Source organism: Rutidosis leptorrhynchoides, chromosome 7, assembly GCF_046630445.1.
Source record: "Rutidosis leptorrhynchoides isolate AG116_Rl617_1_P2 chromosome 7, CSIRO_AGI_Rlap_v1, whole genome shotgun sequence".
In the NCBI taxonomy this organism is placed as follows: Eukaryota; Viridiplantae; Streptophyta; class Magnoliopsida; order Asterales; family Asteraceae; genus Rutidosis; species Rutidosis leptorrhynchoides.
This window is the reverse complement of record NC_092339.1, coordinates 47,860,479-47,874,436: the sequence shown is the minus strand read 5'-3', so window position 1 is coordinate 47,874,436 and position 13,958 is coordinate 47,860,479. Positions and strand designations below refer to the sequence as shown.

Genomic DNA, 13,958 nt, shown 5'->3' with positions numbered 1-13,958 from the left:
TTTCCGTTGTCAAAGTACGGGTGTTTAGTTAATATTCCGTTAATTATGATTTGATGTTGTTTATCATGTATCGATGTGATGGCTACTTTGTTTCCTCTTGCACTATCTCCAGACAAAAAGATCGAGATCATCATTATTGAGCGAGTATCGGTAACTTTTTGTTGGCAATCAAACGAGAGAAGTGTAGCAATATTGTTATGAAATAAGTAATTTGATTTCAAGTGCTAGGTGATCGAAATAAAATGTCTCCTAAGAAATGGTGGTACCCTAGCCATGTTGTGGAGCATGGGCGGAACTATGCATAGTTGTAAGAGAGTCATGGCCTCCCCTCACTTTTATGATAGCAGTTTCAATATTTTACTAGTTGAGGTAAATTTTACTAGATTTGTCTATGTGGCCCTCCTATAACTTTTCATAGGGTATGACATAGGGTATGGCATGGGGTATGAAGTCAAAGTATGAAGTTTATAATTTCATGTATTTAGTTTTTTTTTTTTCCCAACTATTTTGATTTTTTCTTCTTGCACCTTTTTATTTCCATTTAAATTTATTCGTTCTTTTAAAATATATTTTAAAGTTTGATGTGTTAAATTGTTCATAGCTTTACACATAACTTGATAATACGTTTCAGAATTATTTAACTACTTAATTACTCGTACAATTTTACATTGTTTACATTTATATCTACTTAAAATATCGCGATATGTGGTTGTGTTAAGATTCATTTTAACTATTTGCGTATAGAACTACGCATATATAAATGCAAAACGGCTTATATATCAAACACTTTTGGCCCTCTCAATACAGAATGAATATAGAAGTTCAAGTTTCGCCACTGTTGTGGAGATTGTGCAAAAACCAATAATGTGGCGGAGGTGGAAGGAATAAAGATTAGTGGTATTATAAGTTTTGGGACTCTCACATATTTGAATTTGTAACCTTTATATTGTTAGTAATAAGTAGTTGATGATTAGTTGATCACACAAAATAGATACATGAGTTTTAAACTAAAAATGGAAGCGCGCCAGGTAGGGGTCGAACCTACGACCTTCCGCTTAGGAAACGGACGCTCTATCCACTGAGCTACAGGCGCTTGTTTATTCTCACCTAGATGTAACAGAAATATATATCAACTAAATCCTTTCTTTCACTTCAAACTGAATTTTTTTGTTAAAATCGTTTCTGCAATTTCCCCCAAACTAATTTCGTTGAAAACGGAAGTTCCAGGCGGTGGTGACTAGTGGTAGTATGACGGAACCCGATGTACTGTTTAACATATCTTCAGTTAGTAAACAAAAATTAATCAAATCTGTAATCTTATTATCATCTTCACAATTTGATAAGCTCACTGACGAGCTATTATTATTAATCGAAATCCTAATTTGTCTCCCATTGAAATAAGCCAATCTTTGTAAGTTTGTTTCATCTTGTTTTCGTTCGTTAATTTCAATTCCATATTTCATTATATGTTACATTAATCATCATAATTGGAATCATTATCCTTTCAACTACCCTTTTAGCTTATAATTAAGAACTAGTGCAACATGTTTTGCAATACATAGCTTATAGTCATTAAAATCATTGTCCTTTCAACTATCCTTTCAGTTCTAATCATAAATTGTTTTATGGATTGAATTACCGGTGTTGTGGTGTGTAAACGGCTGTTTACTCACTTTTAACTTGTGGTATTTTTTTACTTACAATCCTTGCAATAATGTAGAACCATTGAGCTACCACACGCGATAATTTAGCCAGTATGGGCGCATAATCATTTATTGGGGGTGTCTAATGGTGTGCTTATTAGGTATGCTAACTTTCGTTGGGATGATTCGAGTTATCGAGTGTGGGAGCTTTAGGATTATGGTAACGGAGTGAAATGGTGGTTGTTGCATAAGGTTCATTTCGAGGAAATGTAATCTAATTTTACAAACATTAACAAGGACTGTATGGGTTTGCTTTTACCACATCTACTTAATCAAGTAATGTTGTGGAATAAGCTTTTGAAATTCGACATGCTAAGATGATCACAGATCACTTATTTGAGCCCTATGTTCTTCCCTTTCGTACTTTCTTCCTGGCAGGGCCTACTGCAGTTCCTCTCGTTAATGTTCGGCATCTTGTTACTTTTCTATTGTCTTATTTATGCAACTATGCAAGTATACATTTTAAAACCTTTATGATTTGATCACACAATATTCGAGCTTATTTGTTGCCTATAATGCTACAGCAAATTAATAAGAATATATATATTTTTTTTCATTTTGTAAACATTATAGGTTGCAATTTTGATTTGAAACATGTTTTTATCTTAGATGGATGCCATGGGTTGAAATTATCCTAACTCTTATTGTTGGTCCAGCAACCTCATAACTCACTTTATGCAATAGATTATCATATGCAGTTTTTTACACAATTTTTATTTATAGAACAGTAAATTTTTATACAAAAAGTGTCTTGGGTCAACCCAAACGACCCACTAATAACAATTACTCGTTTTGTAATAACATGTTTCGAACCGTTACCCAGGCCCATCTGACCACCACCACCACCTAATCTTGACACTTCATTTTGACATATATGGTGGTGCTGTTCATCTTCATTTCTTTTTCTCCAGCTACTATATATATATCTTCTTGATCGTTATCGATTATTAGATTGCATCAACTGCTAAAAATAACATGGTTGATATCAGGTTGACAGCTTTCTGACACAAGAATGTTATACTATAAATGATACCGTTGATAATTGTTAGTTAAAGAAAATATTAATGCTCAATACGGGAAGGCTTTCTCTCAAGAATGTATATAGTTGACTCTGCGTATATAATTGATCATGCATATTTTTACCATAGGGTTTAACATGCCTGCTCAATACGTTAGTGGGGTTTAAGGATCTTAGAACGAGGCTCTCCGGTCCGGCTACCGTGAATAACCCTGGCCGGCATGATGATGTCGGCGGGGTGGCCAAGTGATTAAGTCCACCTTTAATGACGATCGTCGATTAGAAGGCCCCAAATAAGGTCGTAGGTACTAGTTAATCAAGAAACTAACTTGTTAACCTTTAGAAGATGCTCGGCAATGTTGGTTATGTAAGACGTGTATTAGATGATGATTACGTAAGGTGATTGCGTTTAGAATGATCGTTAGGGTTTGTATATATAGGCAAACCCTAATTCTAGAACCATCCGAGATAATGGCAATCCTTTCCATAACGAACTCCCCCGAATCACGGATGTAATTATGGAAAAGATATTTACTTGATAGCCAAGTAATCGCTGTATCGGGAACAAAGGCATTAGATACGAATCCGCATACCGCATAACGCACATGAGTACACGCATACGCACACTAGTGGGTGCCCGCATACATATGGGGTGCGCATGCGGGTTGCGGTATCATTATGTCCCCCCAGTTTGATATTATATGGCGCAAGACATATGATATCAAACTATTAAGCGGAAAAAACAAGAAAACGGCTAGCATTCAATGTTCCGCGTGCGTTTCGAGGTCATTTAATGCCTGTCACTATCGCAGAAGCCCATTCGGCTGACAAGACGTAAAGTGGCAGTTGGCAGGCGCGTGTCAGCCACGCGCTCATAGGTAACAATACCCAACTGACATCCACGCGCGCACTGAAAATGCAACCCGTTGATCGCGTAACACGTGTACAGCCACGATCACACCATTCCACCCCATGACACCAAATCGTCACTATAAATAGCCCCAATTCACACACATTTCCATTTTTCTGCTTCAATCTTCCCCAATACGCTGCTATATTCAATTCCGATCAAATCCTAAATACTCCGGCCACCGTCTAAAGGTTAGTAATTCTCCAATCACTCTATTCAAAATGACTAAGGCTAACGAGACCTATGTAGATAGTGTTAGATCGATTATAGAGCAGAAACACATTGATTACTTAGTGAAACAATGCCCACCGTTAGCAAAGTACAATCCGGTGCCACCCCTGCCCAATCAACGTGCTCACGAGCCACCGGAGAAGAAGGTGGCCATCTACGAACATGCGTTCAAGCATGGCAACTTTAGGGTTCCCCCCTCCGACTTCTTCCTAGGCGTACTAGATCACTTCAGAGTGGGATTAGGGCAACTACACCCTTATGCCATAGGTAAAATAGTACTGTTTGAGATGTGGTGCGCCGCACTCAACAAGGTACCGTTGGTGAAAGTTTTCTGTCATCTATACCGCTTAGCCAATCACCACAAATCCTGGTTCACCTTCTTCGCCCGACAAAATTTCACCAAGACCCCAAAGTCGAATGCGGGTAACTGGAAAGAAACTTTCTTTTACATTGACCAAACTGTAGTTGGTACCAATTTTCCGCAAACGCTTATATGGTGCGAGAAGGTGGAGAAGGGTGTGAACAAAACCCCGGTCCTCGATGACGACGAAACAAAACTATTGGCGGAGTGCGCTAACGCACAGCTGGTGCACCGGTCATACGGGAACGTGATGTTGCGGTTAGGGAAGATATCCGCACACTGGCCATGGGAAGATGTGCGTCCAGCCATAGTCGGACAGGATGGAAAGGGTAGGAATAGTATAATCACGTACTAATATAACAGTTTGCTATTTATATGTGCTAACGCATGCGTGCATGTTTGCAGAGATGAAGATGAAGAAAGTATTGACTACGGAGGAGATCGCGGGCATCTCCTTCCGCAAGCAGAATGTCAACCAGCAGTTGGAGCAGGAGAAAACTGGCGAGAATGCGCCTGCCACCTCCGGTAATAAGCGCAAGGCCGCCGAAGCCTCCCAACCCCAACAGAAGAAGAAGAAACTCACTCCCAAACAGAGGGAGGACAAGCGGAACGACAACTTCGTTCTCATCGAACCCCGTTCTGCGGATCTACCTCCCCCATCTTCTGGTAAGCGTTCCCCCATCGCGCATACCGCATACTTAAGTTTGCATTTATGTAACCATTTACTGATACGCATAGCATGTTGAAGAGACGCATCACACCCCACCGCGGATCAATCCGGACCTTGAAGCTACCGCCGAGTCAAAGGACAAGACGATACACCTGGACTCCGAATCCACACCAACCCCGCCACACTGTAGCTTCCGATTGGTGAACCTGGCGCAGCTCACCCAGTCATCGGCGGAAAACGCCGCAGAGCAATCCGTCTTCCTCCAACAAATCTTCCCGGCCGAGTTCCGCAACCAACTAGCCGAACTGCCCTTTAATCAGGCGCTCAACGCCTTCATCCAAAATGGCCTTGTCTTTTTTGGCATGGTTGCGGATCAAGCCCGCCGTTCCACTAACTTGTATCAAGTGGCCGTGCGGAAAGAAACAGAACTAGGGCTAGTGCAAGCGGGGGTTGATCAGGTTAAGAAAGACAGGGATGCCGCAGAGGAGGCACGCAAAGCGGCGGAGGCGACTGCGGTGGAAACAAAAACCGCCCTGATTGAGGAAAGGAAGAAAAACCGCGAGCTGGTTGGTGCGGTTGACCAAGCTAAGGGGGAGACTGAGCGTCTGCGGGTGGAGCTGGAGAGGGTGAACAGGGAAAAGGATGACGCGGTGACTTTCCGCGAACTGGCAGAGGCGGACTTATCAAAGCTTCGCACCGCCCTTCCTACCATTGCGCAGAAGGTGATGGATTCCGGGCCCGTATCCGATAAGTTTAACGCCTACGTTGAAGCGGTGAAGGACCACGAAATCAACAAGGCAGTGCTGGAGGTGATCCAAGCTTGCGGTTTGACACCTCCGTACCCTGACATCGTACAAAAGAAGCTAAAGGAGGGTACGGCTGCGGTGGTAATGGAGGCGGAAGAAGCCATCACAGCCATCCCAATCCCCCTGATCAATGCTTTTGCCGCGGACCCGAATATGTCGGTTGACGGGTTCCTCAAGGAGGATTATTAGTGTTAGCTTGTATTCGTTTGCGCCGCAAGTCCTGTGTTCAGGCAGGCAATTGTAAATGCAATTTTTGGGCCCTAAGTCCCGTGTTGGGCAGGCACTTGAAACGATTTATTTGTAATAACATTAGTTTATATTATACATTATTGTGTTATGCATGCGTTATCTATTAATTGTTTATATATCGTGAATCAAAACAAAAGATGAACCGCATGCCTATGCGCATAGTTAACCAAAACTCATGCGCATACGCAGGTACTGCGTAAAATAAACCAACATTTTAGCAATTTTACCTTTAACGATTTAGACTCAAAAGCTACTGCGTTATTGCTTTGTCATGTGCTAGAGGTGCACTTTAGCTGTATGGTAAGCAACGCAACTAAAAACAAACCAATGCTTTTATACTTAAGAGTTCCTCAAGCAAACCACTGCGAGAGTAATTACGCACAAGCAAACCAATGCTTGTATTTTTAAGTCGACTTGGCAGCCATCTAGTCTGCGTGGCGCTTGGCTAGGGAAAGCCAATTCCCTTTGCCTGCCGTTAATATCTAGCCTTGTAACCAAACAGGCTTCTGCCGCACGGGGGGCTAGAGGACACCCCTTAAGTAGGCAGGAAACGTATACAAAAAAGAGAAATACACATCAAAAGTATGCGCGAGTAAATATTTAATTGGCATTAATAATGATTACAATCGCGACACATCCAAACGGACGGAAAATACACAGAAAAAATAATGTGCTAAAATAAATTGGAGTGATCAGGTCCATCCAGCTACATATAACATTTTTTCAACAATGTCGCGTGCCAAGTGCGTTTCACAAGCTTTCCATCTAATGTCTCTAGATGGTATGCCCCGGTGTTGCTCGCTTTTGCTACCCTATACGGACCTTCCCAGCGGGGGCCCAATTTCCCAGTATCCTCCGCATGACTTGCGTCATTCTGACGCCAAACTAAGTCCCCACACTTATAAGAGCGCGAACACACACGCTGATTGTAGTACTTTACAATTTTCTGCTTGTTATTGGCTTCGTGTACCGCCGCAGAGAGTCTGCGTTCTTCAAGCAGATTAATATTTTCCCGCAAAGCTTCTGAGTTATTTTGTTCGTCAAAATTCTGTATGCGGGACGTTGGTACCCCAACTTCTGCGGGCACAACAGCTTCTGATCCATAGACCAAACTGAACGGAGTCTCACCAGTGCTTGCTTTGGGCGTTGTTCTATGCGCCCACAAAACCTTGGGTAGCTCATCCACCCAACCAATGCGCCCATGACCCAATCTAGCTTTGATTCCAGCTACTATATCCCGGTTGGTGACTTCGCACTTGCCATTCGCCTGCGGATGCGCAACGGAAGTAAAGGTTTGCTTAATATTAAGCTCCGCGCACCAACTACGAAAAGGATCCCCCACAAATTGTGTACCGTTATCACTAACGATTTCGTTTGGTATGCCGAATCGACAAACAATGTCTTCCCATACAAAATTTTGCACCCTCTTTCCTGAAATCGTTGCCAGCGGTCGCGCTTCAACCCACTTAGTGAAATAGTCGATTGCAACAATCAAGAATTTGATGTTTCCTGCGTGTGCAGAGTATGCGTAAGATACTGACGTAAATAGCATACGGTATAAAATAAATGAGAATATTACCTCGGCCTTTTGGAAATGGTTCGACTATGTCAATTGCCCATTTACAGAATGGCCATGGTGAAGAGACTGGTATCATAGGATGCGCAGGTGCCCTGCTGAAAGGTGCATGTATTTGACAAGATTCACATTGCTTCACTATTCGCGCGGTATCTGCGTACATAGTAGGCCAATAATAACCTAGCCGCATAATTTTTGACACAATAGACCTGTGCCCCGAATGAAGAGCGCATGCACCTTCATGCACCTCGCGTATAACCTCCTCTGCCTCTTTCGGACCAATACACCTTAAGTGCGGCCCTAAATAATTTTTTTGATATAGGACGTCACCCTCAAGGGCATACAGTGGTGCCTTGGTGCGGACCTTCTTCGCATCAACCGAATCCGCAGGTGATGTTCCGTCCCGCAGGAAAGCAATAATAGGTGTCATCCATGTTGAGCTGGATTCCTCAACAGGTGTTACCAAAGGCATCATAACACTGGATTTCGCCTGCAGTTCTTCTATAAGAACTTTCTTCCCCAGATGATCAAAAGCCAAAGCGGCCAATTTGCTAAGCGCATCCGCTTTCTTATTTTGCCCCCGCATTACGTGGGAGATTTGAAAAGCTTCAAACTGGTCAGCGAGGTTATGAACAAGCGATAAATATTGCTGCATGGCAATGTCGTGTGCTTCAAAGTCCCCGCTGACTTGACTACATACCAGCTTTGAATCCACATAAGCGTGCAGAATTTTAACATTCAATTTATGCGCAATACGCATACCCGCTAACAGAGCCTCGTATTCTACTTCGTTGTTCGTAACAGCAAAATTAAATCGTAGCGAATATGTATGCTCTTCGCCATCTGGACCAGTTAAAATTACACCCGCACCCACGCCAGCAGCGCTGCAGGCACCATCGGTGTATAACTCCCATGGTGACAAAGTTGGTGCAGGCGTATCTTGATGTTCTGCTGATGCCTCGACATTCGCAGGTAACTCTGCTAGGTAATCCGCAAGTATTTGACCCTTAACTGCGCTTCGCGAAGAAAAATTTATTTCATGCTCCCCTAATTCAACAGCCCATTTAACCATTCAGCCAGAGATCTCAGGTTTATATAGCACCTGAAACATAAGATGATTGCGTTAGTCAATGCGGTATTCCCGGTCATTGCCGCAAATTAGGTTTTTACCAACCTGCTTGATCGGCTGATCAGTTAGAACTACAACTGGGTGTGCTTGAAAATATCGGCGCAAACGCCGCGCCGTATGGACTAGCGCATATACTAGCTTTTCTATTGGTGCATAGTTTACTTCGCTTGTTGTCAGCGTCTTGCTTACGAAGTAGACCGGCATTTGCGTCTGAGAAAACCTCGGCATTAATTGTATATGAAATAAACAATTCATAAATAAAAGGCAATGGATTACCTTTCCGCGATCTGCGATAAGAACCGAGCTGATAGCTTCTTTTGATGCCGCAAGATACAGTGTAAGCGTTTCTCCTGATACTGGCGCGATGAGTGTTGGTAATTCAGCGAGCACCTTCTTCATCTCCTGAAAGGCTGATTCTGCTTCCTGAGTCCATACAAAGTCTTTTTTCTTTAAATAATTCTTCAAAGTATTGAAGAATGGCAATTGCCGCTCTGCGGCCTTCGACAAAAACCGCGTGATTGCCGCAAGCTTCCCGGTGAGACTCTGTACGTCTTTCTTTGTCTTCGGAGATGGCAAACTATCAATGGCTTCAATCTTTTTGGGATTTGCCTTGATTCCCCGCGCTGTCACCACATGACCTAGAAACTTGCCTTCCTCTTCCCCAAAACTACATTTGAGCGGGTTAAGCTTCATGTTTATCCTGCGTAGAGACGCAAACGTTTCTAGGATGTCCGCGAACATTTTTTCTTCAGTGTTGCTCTTTATTACCAAGTCGTCAACGTACGCTTCAAGATTCCTACCAATTTGGTGTTTGAATGTCGCATCAATTACGCGCTGATAGGTTGCGCCTGCGTTTTTTAATCAGAAGGGCATCTTCGTATAACAGTAAATACCTTGCGGCGTATGGAAAGCAGTCTTGTCCTCATCTTCCGTAGCCATTAAGATTTGGTGATAACCCTTGTACGCATCTAGAAAACACTTGTACCGGAACCCTGACAGTGATTCCACCTTCCAGTCTATTTCCGGGAGAGAGTAGTTGTGATAACCCGAAAATTTTCGATCAAATTTAAACTTAATTTCATATAATCTCGACACGATAAGCAAAGTCTGTAATGTTGAGTCTCAAAATTCTTGAACTAATTTTCATAAATGCATTTGACCTTTGACCATTCCCGACGATTCACGAACAATTAATTGTAAATAGATATGTGTGTATATAAATATAAATAATAATTGAAAATATAACTAGATATAAAATACGATTTAATTACTAGAAATAAATATGTAGAGTAATGTACAAAATAAATAAAATGTTATTAATATATATATATATATATATATATATATATATATATATATATATATATATATATGAATTCTGTACACAATTAATATTACTATATATAATATGAAATCTGATATATTTAATTTGTTATAATAATATTATTGTTATCATTATTAATATCATAATTAGAAGTAAAATTATAATTTTAATCATGATCAAGTTTATGAATACTAAAAACTATTTTTTTATTTAAAATTATTAATAACATTATTTTTGTTGCTTTTATCATTATTCCTATTATTATCATTATTAACATTATTATTAATTGCTATTATTATCATTATTATTAATATTACTAGTATTATTTTGATATTAACATTATTATTAAAAGGATTATTATTATTATTTATATAATTATATTTACTAATTATTAATATTAATTATATAGAGTATATTTATAAAGTCAAGAAAAGGATAAAAATTGTTACACTTAACAATAAAACTGTAGTATCATTTGTTTCTGTCTACCATCCAGTACAAATGATTATAATTAGTCATCTAATCAAACAAATTCGGTTACATTTCAATTCATCAAACTTTATAAATATCATTATATTATTAATATACTGTAGCTAATTGATAAGATGATTGATTAGTGTAACTTGTGATTCTATCTATCCCCTACCTTCTATCTTTTATACATCTACTACACACATATATGAAGAAAATAAGTACACCCATTTCTATTCTTTTACTTCTACATTTTTTGTGACTACAACCGCCATCATTGCCTTCGGTTATAATCACCACCTTTGATTCACCATCAACCCACGAGAACCACCTTCATTACCACCATCTCTTTCGTCTCTCTCATCATCAAACCATCATGAATGGCTGCTGCTCGTTGTTACTTCTGTCCGTGAAATCACCACACAAACTACCAACAAACCCGCCACCAAATTGTTTTCTGTATTCTTGATATCAAACAAAAATTCATACTATGATTATGCTTTGTTTCGTGCTCAAAGACAAAACCAATCGGCTATTAATATTGTTGGTTGCCATGGTCGATGATTCTGTTTTATATACACAAAAAAAAAAGTGAGGAAGTGATAATTGTATATGATAAAGACCACACCACTTACCTTTCTTTATGCTTTCTTTATCTAACCAAACCCCACTCTCCATAACAACTAAATATGTTATCATAATTCAGGACTTGTTGTAAGTTGATTGGCCGACACACTAATTTATTCATCGGCTTAGATATGACTCCAGCTGGCCACCTCGTTTCTTTTTTCTATCTCCTGTCACTGAATTCAGTTTGGGCCACCGCACACTAATCTTATTCGGTTGTTATGATTTTGATTTATTGGGCTATGTGATTATTTATGTGTTGGGCCAAAGTCTAGGCTATTCTTCCTGATTGGGCCAAGCTTTGGTAGAATTTTGGACTAGCAATATATAACGCAAACCAGTTGCTTCTGTTTCTGCCTTCCTGTTACAATAACGAAGGTGATACTATGATGATACATAAGATGGTAACGTGAATAAAAATGATGATTATGAAATGGGATGATATTAGATAATGATTTGATAATAATGGAACGATTTATGATGATACGAGCATATGATTTAAGTATGATGGTATGAGGATTCGTTGATAAATGGTGATGAAGATGAACACAGAAATCAAAGTTAAATATATTTGTGTACGAATAATAATCAGAAAAACCGGTTAGTATGGATGGTTAGGCAGTGGGTTAGGGAGCGAGAGGTCTCGGGTTCGAACCTAGGCATCGGCGTATATTTTTTTTAAAAGAAACCTACATCTTGAGGTAGCCACTTATTATTATTATTATTACTACCAATATTGATATTATTGTTATTGTTATTATTTGTCATTATTATTATTATTAGTATTGTTACTAGCATTATAATTAGTATTAAAATTATTGTTACAAGTATTATAAATATCATTATTATTACTATTATTAAGTATGAGTATGAGTATGAGTATGATTATTATTATTATTATGATTATGATTAAAAATTATTATTACTATATATTCATTAATATTGTTACCTATATCAAAAATCAATAAAAGTATTTTTAGTAAAATCTTAGAATTATTAGTATTATTATTAATATAGGAATTACCATTATCACTATGTTTGAGATAAATATTATTATTATGAAAAATTAATACAAATCATTTCATTAATAATAGTACTTGTATCATTAATAGACTTATCAGTTAAACATTAATATTAGTAATAATGTATGATTACCGAAAGTTCTTTTAAAACTAATAAAAATTACGATTTTTTTTAAAAGTATTATTTTTACTAAAACTATCATCATTATTGTTATCAGCATTATCTATATCAATATTATTAAAATATATATATATATATATATATATATATATATATATATATATATATATATATATATATATATATATATATATATAAATAAAAATAATAATAATTACATTTATGAAAATAAAAGTTTTAAAGATATTATTAAGATTGTAAGTATGTTTTTAATCAAATTAACAGAGTTTATATAAATATTCAGATATAACATGTTAAGTATTTTTATTAAGATACCAATCAAATATATATCAATATAACCATATAAATATTAAACGTTTTAAATATATACACAAACTGAATAAGTATAATATATAATTTAAGATATAATATATAAACTTGTTCGATTACGATTATATATTTTAATATATATATATATATACAAATGATATAGGTTCGTGAATCTGAGGCCAACCCTACACTTGTTTAATGTCGTCATATGTATTTTTACTACAAAATACATTAGGTAAGTTCATTTACTCCCTTTTTACTCTTTACGTTTTTGAGCTGAGAATACATGCAAATGCTTTATTAACTGTTTTACAATATTTATATGTGTGAGTTTCATTAATCCCATTTTAAATGCTTTCGCAATATATATTTTGGGACTGAGAATACATGCGCTGCTTTTATAACTGTTTTACGAAATAGACACAAGTACTTAAAACTACATTCTATGGCTGGATTATTAAACCGAATATGCCCCTTTTTTTTAAAGTCTGGTAATCTAAGAATTAGGGAACAGACACCCTAATTGACGCGAACTCTAAAGATAGATCTATCGGGCCCAACAAGCCCCATCCAAAGTACCGGATGCTTTAGTACTTCGAAATTTATATCATGTCCGAAGGAGGATCCCGGAATGATGGGGATATTCTTATATGTATATAGTGAATGTCGGTTACCAGGTGTTCAATCCATATGAATGATTATTTTGTCTCTATGCATGGGACGTATGTTTATGAGAAATGAAAATATGAAATCTTGTGGTCTATTAAAATTATGAAATGATTATTTATGTTTAACTAATGAACTCACCAACCTTTTGGTTGACACTTTAAAGCATATTTTTCTCAGGTGTGAAAGAAATCTTCCGCTGTGCATTTGCTCATTTTAGAGATATTACTTGGAGTCATTCATGACATATTTCAATAGACGTTGCATTCGAGTCGTTGCGTTCATCAAGATTATTATTAAGTTAATTTTAGTTAGATTTATTATGAAATGATATACATCGTCAACTTCCGATGTAAATGAAAGGTTGTCTTTTCAAAATCGAATGCAATGTTTGTAAAATGTATCATATAGAGGTCAAGTACCTCACGATGTAACCAACTGTTGTGAATCGTTTATAATCGATATGGACTTCGTCCAGATGGATTAGGACGGGTCCTTTCAGTTGGTATCAGAGCGGTGGTCTTAGCGAACCAGGTCTTGAATTAGTGTGTCTAACTGATAGTCGTTAGGATGCATTAGTGAGTCTGGACTTCGACCGCGTCTGCATGTCAAAAGTTTTGCTTATCTTTTTGTCGGAAATCATCTGCTTATCATCCTTAGGAAATTACCTGCTCATTATTCTTAGTCTAGACATGTCTTACTGCCTCTATTGCATAGACAGTGTATAGATAAATTCATATCTTA

At 37.9% G+C, this 13,958-nt stretch overlaps 1 non-coding gene across 1 annotated transcript; it reads right to left on the bottom strand.

Annotated features, from left to right (window-relative positions):
- Window positions 1–1,020: 1,020 nt before the first annotated feature.
- Window positions 1,021–1,093, bottom strand: TRNAR-CCU (transfer RNA arginine (anticodon CCU)). The gene has a single exon. It is a non-coding gene; the product is annotated as a tRNA-Arg (tRNA).
- Window positions 1,094–13,958: the final 12,865 nt, after the last annotated feature.